Genomic DNA, 10,708 nt, shown 5'->3' on the forward strand with positions numbered 1-10,708 from the left:
GGTCTATAGACCCACATGATCTTGATATTTTAGCCAAATTTTGAAGTCTAGGCCACATAAACAAGATTTTTCTACTTAGAGCAGTTTCGAGTGTACATTCGAAAAATACACACTCGAAAAGACTCGAACGCTATAATTTAGCTCAAGAGGTGTCTATTTTGATTGAAAACATGCTATTGATCAGGACATGTTGGTCTGTAGACCCACATGATCTTGATATTTTAGCCAAATTTTGAAGTCTAGGCCACATAAAACAAGATTTGTCTTCTTAGAGCAGTTTCGAGTGTACATTCGAAAAATACACACTCGAAAAGACTCGAACGCTCTAATTTATCTCAAGAGATGTCTATTTTGATTGAAAACATACTATTGATCAGGACATGTTGGTCTATAGACCCACATGATCTTGATATTTTAGCCAAGTTTTGAAGCCTAGGCCTCATACACACGAATTTTCTACTTAGAGCAGTTTCGAGTGTATATTCGAAAAATACACACTCGAAAAGACTCGAACGCTATAATTTAGCTCAAGAGGTGTCTATTTTGATTGGAAACATGCTAATGATCAGGACATGTTGGTCTATGGACCTACATGATCTTGATATTTTAGCCAAATTTTGAAGTCTAGGCCACATAAACAAGATTTTTCTACTTAGAGCAGTTTCGAGTGTACATTCGAAAAATACACACTCGAAAAGACTCGAACGCTATAATTTAGCTCAAGAGGTGTCTATTTTGATTGAAAACATGCTAATTATCAGGACATGTTGGTCTATGGACCCACATGATCTTGATATTTTATCCAAGTTTTGAAGCCTAGGCCTCATAAACACGAATTTTCTACTTAGAGAAGTTTCGAGTGTACATTCGAAAAATACACACTCGAAATGACTCGAACGCTATAATTTAGCTCAAGAGGTGTCTATTTTGATTGAAAACATGCTATTGATCAGGACATGTTGGTCTATAGACCCACATGATTTTGATATTTTAGCCAAGTTTTGAAGCCTAGGCCACATAAACAAGATTTTTCTACTTAGAGCAGTTTCGAGTGTACATTCGAAAAATACACACTCGAAAAGACTCGAACGCTATAATTTAGCTCAAGAGGTGTCTATTTTGATTGAAAACATGCTAATTATCAGGACATGTTGGTCTAAAGACCCACATGATCTTGATATTTTATCCAAATTTTGAAGTCTAGGCCACATAAACAAGATTTTTCTACTTAGAGCAGTTTCGAGTGTACATTCGAAAAATACACACTCGAAAAGACTCGAACGCTATAATTTAGATCAAGAGGTGTCTATTTTGATTGAAAACATACTATTGATCAGGACATGTTGGTCTATAGACCCACATGATCTTGATATTTTAGCCAAGTTTTGAAGCCTAGGCCACATAAACAAGATTTTTCTACTTAGAGCAGTTTCGAGTGTACATTCAAATAATATACACTCGAAAAGACTCGAACGCTATAAATTTAGCTCAAGAGGTGTCTATTTTGATTGAAAACATGCTGATTATCAAGACATGTTGGTCTATAGACCCACATGATCTTGATATTTTAGCCAAGTTTTGAACCCTAGGCCTCATAAACACGAATTTTCTACTTAGAGAGCAGTTTCGAGTGTACATTCAAATAATATACACTCGAAAAGACTCGAACGCTATAATTTAGCTCAACCAGTGTCTATTTTTATTGGAAACATGCTAATGATCAGGACATGTTGGTCTATAGACCCACATGATCTTGATATTTTAGCCAAGTTTTGAAGCCTAGGCCTCATACACACGAATTTTCTACTTAGAGCAGTTTCGAGTGTATATTCGAAAAATACACACTCGAAAACACTCGAACGCTATAATTTAGCTCAAGAGGTGTCTATTTTGATTGGAAACATGCTAATGATCAGCACATGTTGGTCTATAGACCTACATGATCTTGATATTTTAGCCTAATTTTGAAGTCTAGGCCACATAAACAAGATTTTTCTACTTAGAGCAGTTTCGAGTGTACACTCGAAAAATACACACTCGAAAAGACTCGAACGCTATAATTTAGCTCAAGAGGTGTCTATTTTGATTGAAAACATGCTATTGATCAGGACATGTTGGTCTATAGACCCACATGATCTTGATATTTAATCCAAATTTTGAAGGCTAAGCCTCATAAACACGAATTTTCTACTTAGAGCAGTTTCGAGTGTACATTCAAAAAATACACACTCGAAAAGACTCGAACGTTATAATTTATCTCAAGAGATGTCTATTTGATTGAAAACATGCTAATTATCAGGACATGTTGGTCTATAGACCCACATGATCTTGATATTTTAGCCAAGTTTTGAAGCCTAGGCCTCATACACACGAATTTTCTACTTAGAGCAGTTTCGAGTGTATATTCGAAAAATACACACTCGAAAACACTCGAACGCTATAATTTAGCTCAAGAGGTGTCTATTTTGATTGGAAACATGCTAATGATCAGGACATGTTGGTCTATAGACCTACATGATCTTGATATTTTAGCCTAATTTTGAAGTCTAGGCCACATAAACAAGATTTTTCTACTTAGAGCAGTTTCGAGTGTACACTCGAAAAATACACACTCGAAAAGACTCGAACGCTATAATTTAGCTCAAGAGGTGTCTATTTTGATTGAAAACATGCTAATTATCAGGACATGTTGATCTATAGACCCACATGATCTTGATATTTTATCCAAGTTTTGAAGCCTAGGCCTCATAAACACGGATTTTCTAGTTAGAGCAGTTTCGAGTGTACATTCGAATAATACACACTCGAAAAGACTCGAACGCTATAATTTAGATCAACAGGTTTCTATTTTTATTGGAAACATGCTAATGATCAGGACATGTTGGTCTATAGATCGAGATGATCTTGATATTTTAGCAAAATTTTGAAATCTAGGCCTCATAAACAAGATTTGTCTACTTAAAGCAGTTTCGAGTGTACATTCGAAAAATACACACTCGAAAAGACTCGAACGCTATAATTTAGCTCAAGAGGTGTCTATTTTGATTGAAAACATGCTAATTATCAAGACATGTTGGTCTATAGACCCACATGATCTTGATATTTTAGCCAAGTTTTGAACCCTAGGCCTCATAAACACGAATTTTCTACTTAGAGAGCAGTTTCGAGTGTACATTCGAATAATACACACTCGAAAAGACTCGAACGCTATAATTTAGCTCAACAGGTTTCTATTTTTATTGGAAACATGCTAATGATCAGGACATGTTGGTCTATAAACCCACATGATCTTGATATTTTAGCCAAATTTTGAAGTCTAGGCCACATAAACAAGATTTTTCTACTTAGAGCAGTTTCGACTGTACATTCGAAAAATACACACTCGAAAAGACTCGAACGCTATAATTTAGCTCAAGAGGTGTCTATTTTGATTGAAAACATGCTAATTATCAGGACATGTTGGTCTATAGACCCACATGATCTTGATATTTTAGCCAAGTTTTGAACCCTAGGCCTCATAAACACGAATTTTCTACTTAGAGAGCAGTTTCGAGTGTACATTCGAAAAATACACACTCGTAAAGACTCGAACGCTATAATTTAGCTCAAGAGGTGTCTATTTTGATTGGAAACATGCTAATTATCAGGACATGTTGGTTTATAGACCCACATGATCTTGATATTTTAGCCAAGTTTTGAAGCCTAGGCCGCATACACACGAATTTTCTACTTAGAGCAGTTTCGAGTGTATATTCGAAAAATACACACTCGAAAACACTCGAACGCTATAATTTAGCTCAAGAGGTGTCTATTTTGATTGGAAACATGCTAATGATCAGGACATGTTGGTCTATAGACCTACATGATCTTGATATTTTAGCCTAATTTTGAAGTCTAGGCCACATAAACAAGATTTTTCTACTTAGAGCAGTTTCGAGTGTACACTCGAAAAATACACACTCGAAAAGACTCGAACGCTATAATTTAGCTCAAGAGGTGTTTATTTTTATTGAAAACATGCTATTGATCAGGACATGTTGGTTTATAGACCCACATGATCTTGATATTTTAGCCAAGTTTTGAAGGCTAAGCCTCATAAACACGAATTTTCTACTTAGAGCAGTTTCGAGTGTACATTCAAAAAATACACACTCGAAAAGACTCGAACGTTATAATTTATCTCAAGAGATGTCTATTTGATTGAAAACATGCTAATTATCAGGACATGTTGGTCTATAGACCCACATGATCTTGATATTTTAGCCAAGTTTTGAAGCCTAGGCCTCATACACACGAATTTTCTACTTAGAGCAGTTTCGAGTGTATATTCGAAAAATACACACTCGAAAACACTCGAACGCTATAATTTAGCTCAAGAGGTGTCTATTTTGATTGGAAACATGCTAATGATCAGGACATGTTGGTCTATAGACCTACATGATCTTGATATTTTAGCCTAATTTTGAAGTCTAGGCCACATAAACAAGATTTTTCTACTTAGAGCAGTTTCGAGTGTACACTCGAAAAATACACACTCGAAAAGACTCGAACGCTATAATTTAGCTCAAGAGGTGTCTATTTTGATTGGAAACATGCTAATTATCAGGACATGTTGGTCTATAGACCCACATGATCTTGATATTTTAGCCAAATTTTGAAGTTTAGGCCACATAAACAAGATTTTTCTACTTAGAGCAGTTTCGAGTGTACATTCGAAAAATACACACTCGAAAAGACTCGAACGCTATAATTTAGCTCAAGAGGTGTCTATTTTGATTGAAAACATGCTAATTATCAGGACATGTTGGTATATAGACCCACATGATCTTGATATTTTATCCAAGTTTTGAAGCCTAGGCCTCATAAACATGGATTTTCTACTTAGAGCAGTTTCGAGTGTACATTCGAATAATACACACTCGAAAAGAATCGAACGCTATAATTTATCTCAATAGATGTCTATTTTGATTGAAAACATGCTAATTATCAGGATATGTTGGTTTATAGACCCACATGATCTTGATATTTTAGCCAAGTTTTGAAGCCTAGGCCTCATACACACGAATTTTCTACTTAGAGCAGTTTCGAGTGTATATTCGAAAAATACACACTCGAAAAGACTCGAACGCTATAATTTAGCTCAAGAGGTGTCCATATTGATTGGAAACATGCTAATTATCAGGACATGTTGGTCTATAGACCCACATGATCTTGATATTTTAGCCAAATTTTGAAGTCTAGGCCACATAAACAAGATTTTTCTACTTAGAGCAGTTTCGAGTGTACATTCGAAAAATACACACTCGAAAAGACTCGAACGCTATAATTTAGCTCAAGAGGTGTCTATTTTGATTGGAAACATGCTAATTATCAGGACATGTTGGTCTATAGACCCACATGATCTTGATATTTTAGCCAAATTTTGAAGTTTAGGCCACATAAACAAGATTTTTCTACTTAGAGCAGTTTCGAGTGTACATTCGAAAAATACACACTCGAAAAGACTCGAACGCTATAATTTAGCTCAAGAGGTGTCTATTTTGATTGAAAATATGCTAATTATCAGGACATGTTGGTATATAGACCCACATGATCTTGATATTTTATCCAAGTTTTGAAGCCTAGGCCTCATAAACATGGATTTTCTACTTAGAGCAGTTTCGAGTGTACATTCGAATAATACACACTCGAAAAGACTCGAACGCTATAATTTATCTCAAGAGATGTCTATTTTGATTGAAAACATGCTAATTATCAGGATATGTTGGTTTATAGACCCACATGATCTTGATATTTTAGCCAAGTTTTGAAGCCTAGGCCTCATACACACGAATTTTCTACTTAGAGCAGTTTTGAGTGTATATTCGAAAAATACACACTCGAAAAGACTCGAACGCTATAATTTAGCTCAAGAGGTGTCTATATTGATTGGAAACATGCTAATGATCAGGACATGTTGGTCTATAGACCCACATGATCTTGATATTTTAGTCAAATTTTGAAGTCTAGGCCACATAAACAAGATTTTTCTACTTAGAGCAGTTTCGAGTGTACATTCGAAAAATACACACTCGAAAAGACTCGAACGCTATAATTTAGCTCAAGAGGTGTCTATTTTGATTGAAAACATGCTAATTATCAGGACATGTTGGTCTATAGACTCACATTATCTTGATATTTTATCCAAGTTTTGAAGCCTAGGCCTCATAAACACGGATATTCTACTTAGAGCAGTTTCGAGTGTACATTCGAATAATACACATTCGAAAAGACTCGAACGCTATAATTTATCTCAAGAGATGTCTATTTTAATTGAAAACATGCTAATTATCAGGACATGTTGGTCTATAGACCCACATGATCTTGATATTTTATCCAAGTTTTGAAGCCTAGGCCTCATACACACGAATTTTCTACTTAGAGCAGTTTCGAGTGTACATTCGAATAATACACACTCGAAAAGACTCGAACGCTATAATTTATCTCAAGAGATGTCTATTTTAATTGAAAACATGCTAATTATCAGGACATGTTGGTCTATAGACCCACATGGTCTTGATATTTAGCCAAATTTTGAAGTCTAGGCCACATAAACAAGATTTTTCTACTTAGAGCAGTTTCGAGTGTACATTCGAAAAATACACACTCGAAAAGACTCGAACGCTATAATTTAGCTCAAGAGGTGTCTATTTTGATTGAAAACATGCTAATTATCAGGACATGTTGGTCTATAGACCCACATGATATTGATATTTTAGCCAAGTTTTGAAGCCTAGGCCTCATAAACACAAATTTTCTACTTAGAGCAGTTTCGAGTGTACATTCGAAAAATACACACTCGAAAAGACTAGAACGCTATAATTTAGCTCAAGAGGTGTCTATTTTGATTGGAAACATGCTAATGATCAGGACATGTTGGTCTATAGACCCCCATGATCTTGATATTTTAGCCAAATTTTGAAGTCTAGGCCACATAAACAAGATTTTTCTACTTAGAGCAGTTTCGAGTGTACATTCGAAAAATACACACTCGAAAAGACTCGAACGCTATAATTTAGCTCAAGAGGTGTCTATTTTGATTGAAAACATGCTAATTATCAGGACATGTTGGTCTATAGACCCACATGATCTTGATATTTTAGCCAAGTTTTGAATCCTAGGCCTCATAAACACAAATTTTCTACTTAGAGCAGTTTCGACTGTACATTCGAAAAATACACACTCGAAAAGACTCGAACGCTATAATTTATCTCAAGAGATGTCTATTTTGATTGAAAACATGCTAATTATCAGGACATGTTGGTCTATAGACCCACATGATCTTGATATTTTAGCCAAATTTTGAAGCCTATGCCACATAAACAAGATTTTTCTACTTAGAGCAGTTTCGAGTGTACATTCGAAAAATACACACTCGAAAAGACTCGAACGCTATAATTTAGCTCAAGAGGTGTCTATTTTGATTGAAAACATGCTAATTATCAGGACATGTTGGTCTATAGACCCACATGATCTTGATATTTTAGCCAATTTTTGAATCCTAGGCCTCATAAACACAAATTTTCTACTTAGAGCAGTTTCGAGTGTACATTCGAAAAATACACACTCGAAAAGACTAGAACGCTATAATTTTGCTCAAGAGGTGTCTATATTGATTGGAAACATGCTAATTATCAGGACATGTTGGTCTATAGACCCACATGATCTTGATATTTTAGCCAAATTTTGAAGTCTATGCCACATAAACAAGATTTTTCTACTTAGAGCAGTTTCGAGTGTACATTCGAAAAATACACACTCGAAAAGACTCGAACGCTATAATTTAGCTCAAGAGGTGTCTATTTTGATTGAAAACATGCTAATTATCAGGACATGTTGGTCTATAGACCCACATGATCTTGATATTTTAGCCAATTTTTGAATCCTAGGCCTCATAAACACAATTTTTCTACTTAGAGCAGTTTCGAGTGTACATTCGAAAAATACACACTCGAAAAGACTAGAACGCTATAATTTTGCTCACGAGGTGTCTATATTGATTGGAAACATGCTAATGATCAGGACATGTTGGTCTATAGACCCACATGATCTTGATATTTTAGCCAAATTTTGAAGTCTAGGCCACATAAACAAGATTTTTCTACTTAGAGCAGTTTCGAGTGTACATTCGAAAAATACACACTCGAAAAGACTCGAACGCTATAATTTAGCTCAAGAGGTGTCTATTTTGATTGAAAACATGCTAATTATCAGGACATGTTGGTATATAGACCCACATGATCTTGATATTTTAGCCAAGTTTTAAAGCCTAGGCCTCATAAACACGGATTTTCTACTTAGAGCAGTTTCGAGTGTACATTCGAATAACACACACTCGAAAAGACTCGAACGCTATAATTTATCTCAAGAGATGTCTATTTTGATTGAAAACATGCTAATTATCAGGACATGTTGGTCTATAGACCCACATGATCTTGATATTTTAGCCAAGTTTTGAAGCCTAGGCCTCATACACACGAATTTTCTACTTAGAGCAGTTTCGAGTGTATATTCGAAAAATACACACTCGAAAAGACTCGAACGCTATGATTTAGCTCAAGAGGTGTCTATATTGATTGGAAACATGCTAATGATCAGGACATGTTTGTCTATAGACCCACATGATCTTGATATTTTAGCCAAATTTTGAAGTCTAGGCCACATAAACAAGATTTTTCTACTTAGAGCAGTTTCGAGTGTACATTCGAAAAATACACACTCGAAAAGACTAGAACGCTATAATTTAGCTCAAGAGGTGTCTATTTTGATTGAAAACATGCTAATTATCTGGACATGTTGGTATATAGACCCACATGATCTTGATATTTTATCCAAGTTTTGAAGCCTAGGCCTCATAAACACGAATTTTCTACTTAGAGAAGTTTCGAGTGTACATTCGAATAATACACACTCGAAAAGACTCGAACGCTATAATTTAGATCAACAAGTTTCTATTTTTATTGGAAACATGCTAATGATCAGGACATGTTGGTTTATAGACCCACATGATCTTGATATTTTAGCAAAATTTTGAAGTTTAGGCCACATAAACAAGATTTTTCTACTTAGAGCAGTTTCGAGTGTACATTCGAAAAATACACACTCGAAAAGACTCGAACGCTATAATTTAGCTCAAGAGGTGTCTATTTTGATTGAAAACATGCTAATTATCAGGACATGTTGGTCTATAGACCCACATGATCTTGATATTTTAGCCAAATTTTGAAGTCTAGGCCACATAAACAAGATTTTTCTACTTAGAGCAGTTTCGAGTGTACATTCGAAAAATACACACTCGAAAAGACTCGAACGCTATAATTTAGCTCAAGAGGTGTCTATTTTGATTGAAAACATGCTAATTATCATGACATGTTGGTCTATAGACCAACATGACTTGATATTTTAGCCAAATTTTGAAGCCTAGGCCTCATAAACACAAATTTTCTACTTAGAGCAGTTTCGAGTGTACATTCGAAAAATACACACTCGAAAAGACTAGAACGCTATAATTTAGCTCAAGAGGTGTCTATATTGATTGGAAACATGCTATTTATCAGGACATGTTGGTCTATAGACCCACATGATCTTTATATTTTAGCCAAATTTTGAAGTCTAGGCCACATAAACAAGATTTTTCTACTTAGAGCAGTTTCGAGTGTACATTCGAAAAATACACACTCGAAAAGACTCGAACGCTATAATTTAGCTCAAGAGGTGTCTATTTTGATTGAAAACATGCTAATTATCAGGACATGTTGGTCTATAGACCCACATGATCTTGTTATTTTAGCCAAGTTTTGAACCCTAGGCCTCATAAACACGAATTTTCTAGTTAGAGCAGTTTCGAGTGTACATTCGAAAAATACACACTCGTAAAGACTCGAACGCTATAATTTAGCTCAAGAGGTGTCTATTTTGATTGGAAACATGCTAATTATCAGGACATGTTGGTTTATAGACCCACATGATCTTGATATTTTAGCCAAGTTTTGAAGCCTAGGCCGCATACACACGAATTTTCTACTTAGAGCAGTTTCGAGTGTATATTCGAAAAATACACACTCGAAAACACTCGAACGCTATAATTTAGCTCAAGAGGTGTCTATTTTTATTGGAAACATGCTAATGATCAGGACACGTTGGTCTATAGACCTACATGATCTTGATATTTTAGCCTAATTTTGAAGTCTAGGCCACATAAACAAGATTTTTCTACTTAGAGCAGTTTCGAGTGTACACTCGAAAAATACACACTCGAAAAGACTCGAACGCTATAATTTAGCTCAAGAGGTGTTTATTTTTATTGAAAACATGCTATTGATCAGGACATGTTGGTTTATAGACCCACATGATCTTGATATTTTAGCCAAGTTTTGAAGGCTAAGCCTCATAAACACGAATTTTCTACTTAGAGCAGTTTCGAGTGTACATTCAAAAAATACACACTCGAAAAGACTCGAACGTTATAATTTATCTCAAGAGATGTCTATTTGATTGAAAACATGCTAATTATCAGGACATGTTGGTCTATAGACCCACATGATCTTGATATTTTAGCCAAGTTTTGAAGCCTAGGCCTCATACACACGAATTTTCTACTTAGAGCAGTTTCGAGTGTATATTCGAAAAATACACACTCGAAAACACTCGAACGCTATAATTTAGCTCA

Source organism: Papaver somniferum, chromosome 7 (genome assembly GCF_003573695.1).
Source record: "Papaver somniferum cultivar HN1 chromosome 7, ASM357369v1, whole genome shotgun sequence".
In the NCBI taxonomy this organism is placed as follows: domain Eukaryota; kingdom Viridiplantae; phylum Streptophyta; class Magnoliopsida; order Ranunculales; family Papaveraceae; genus Papaver; species Papaver somniferum.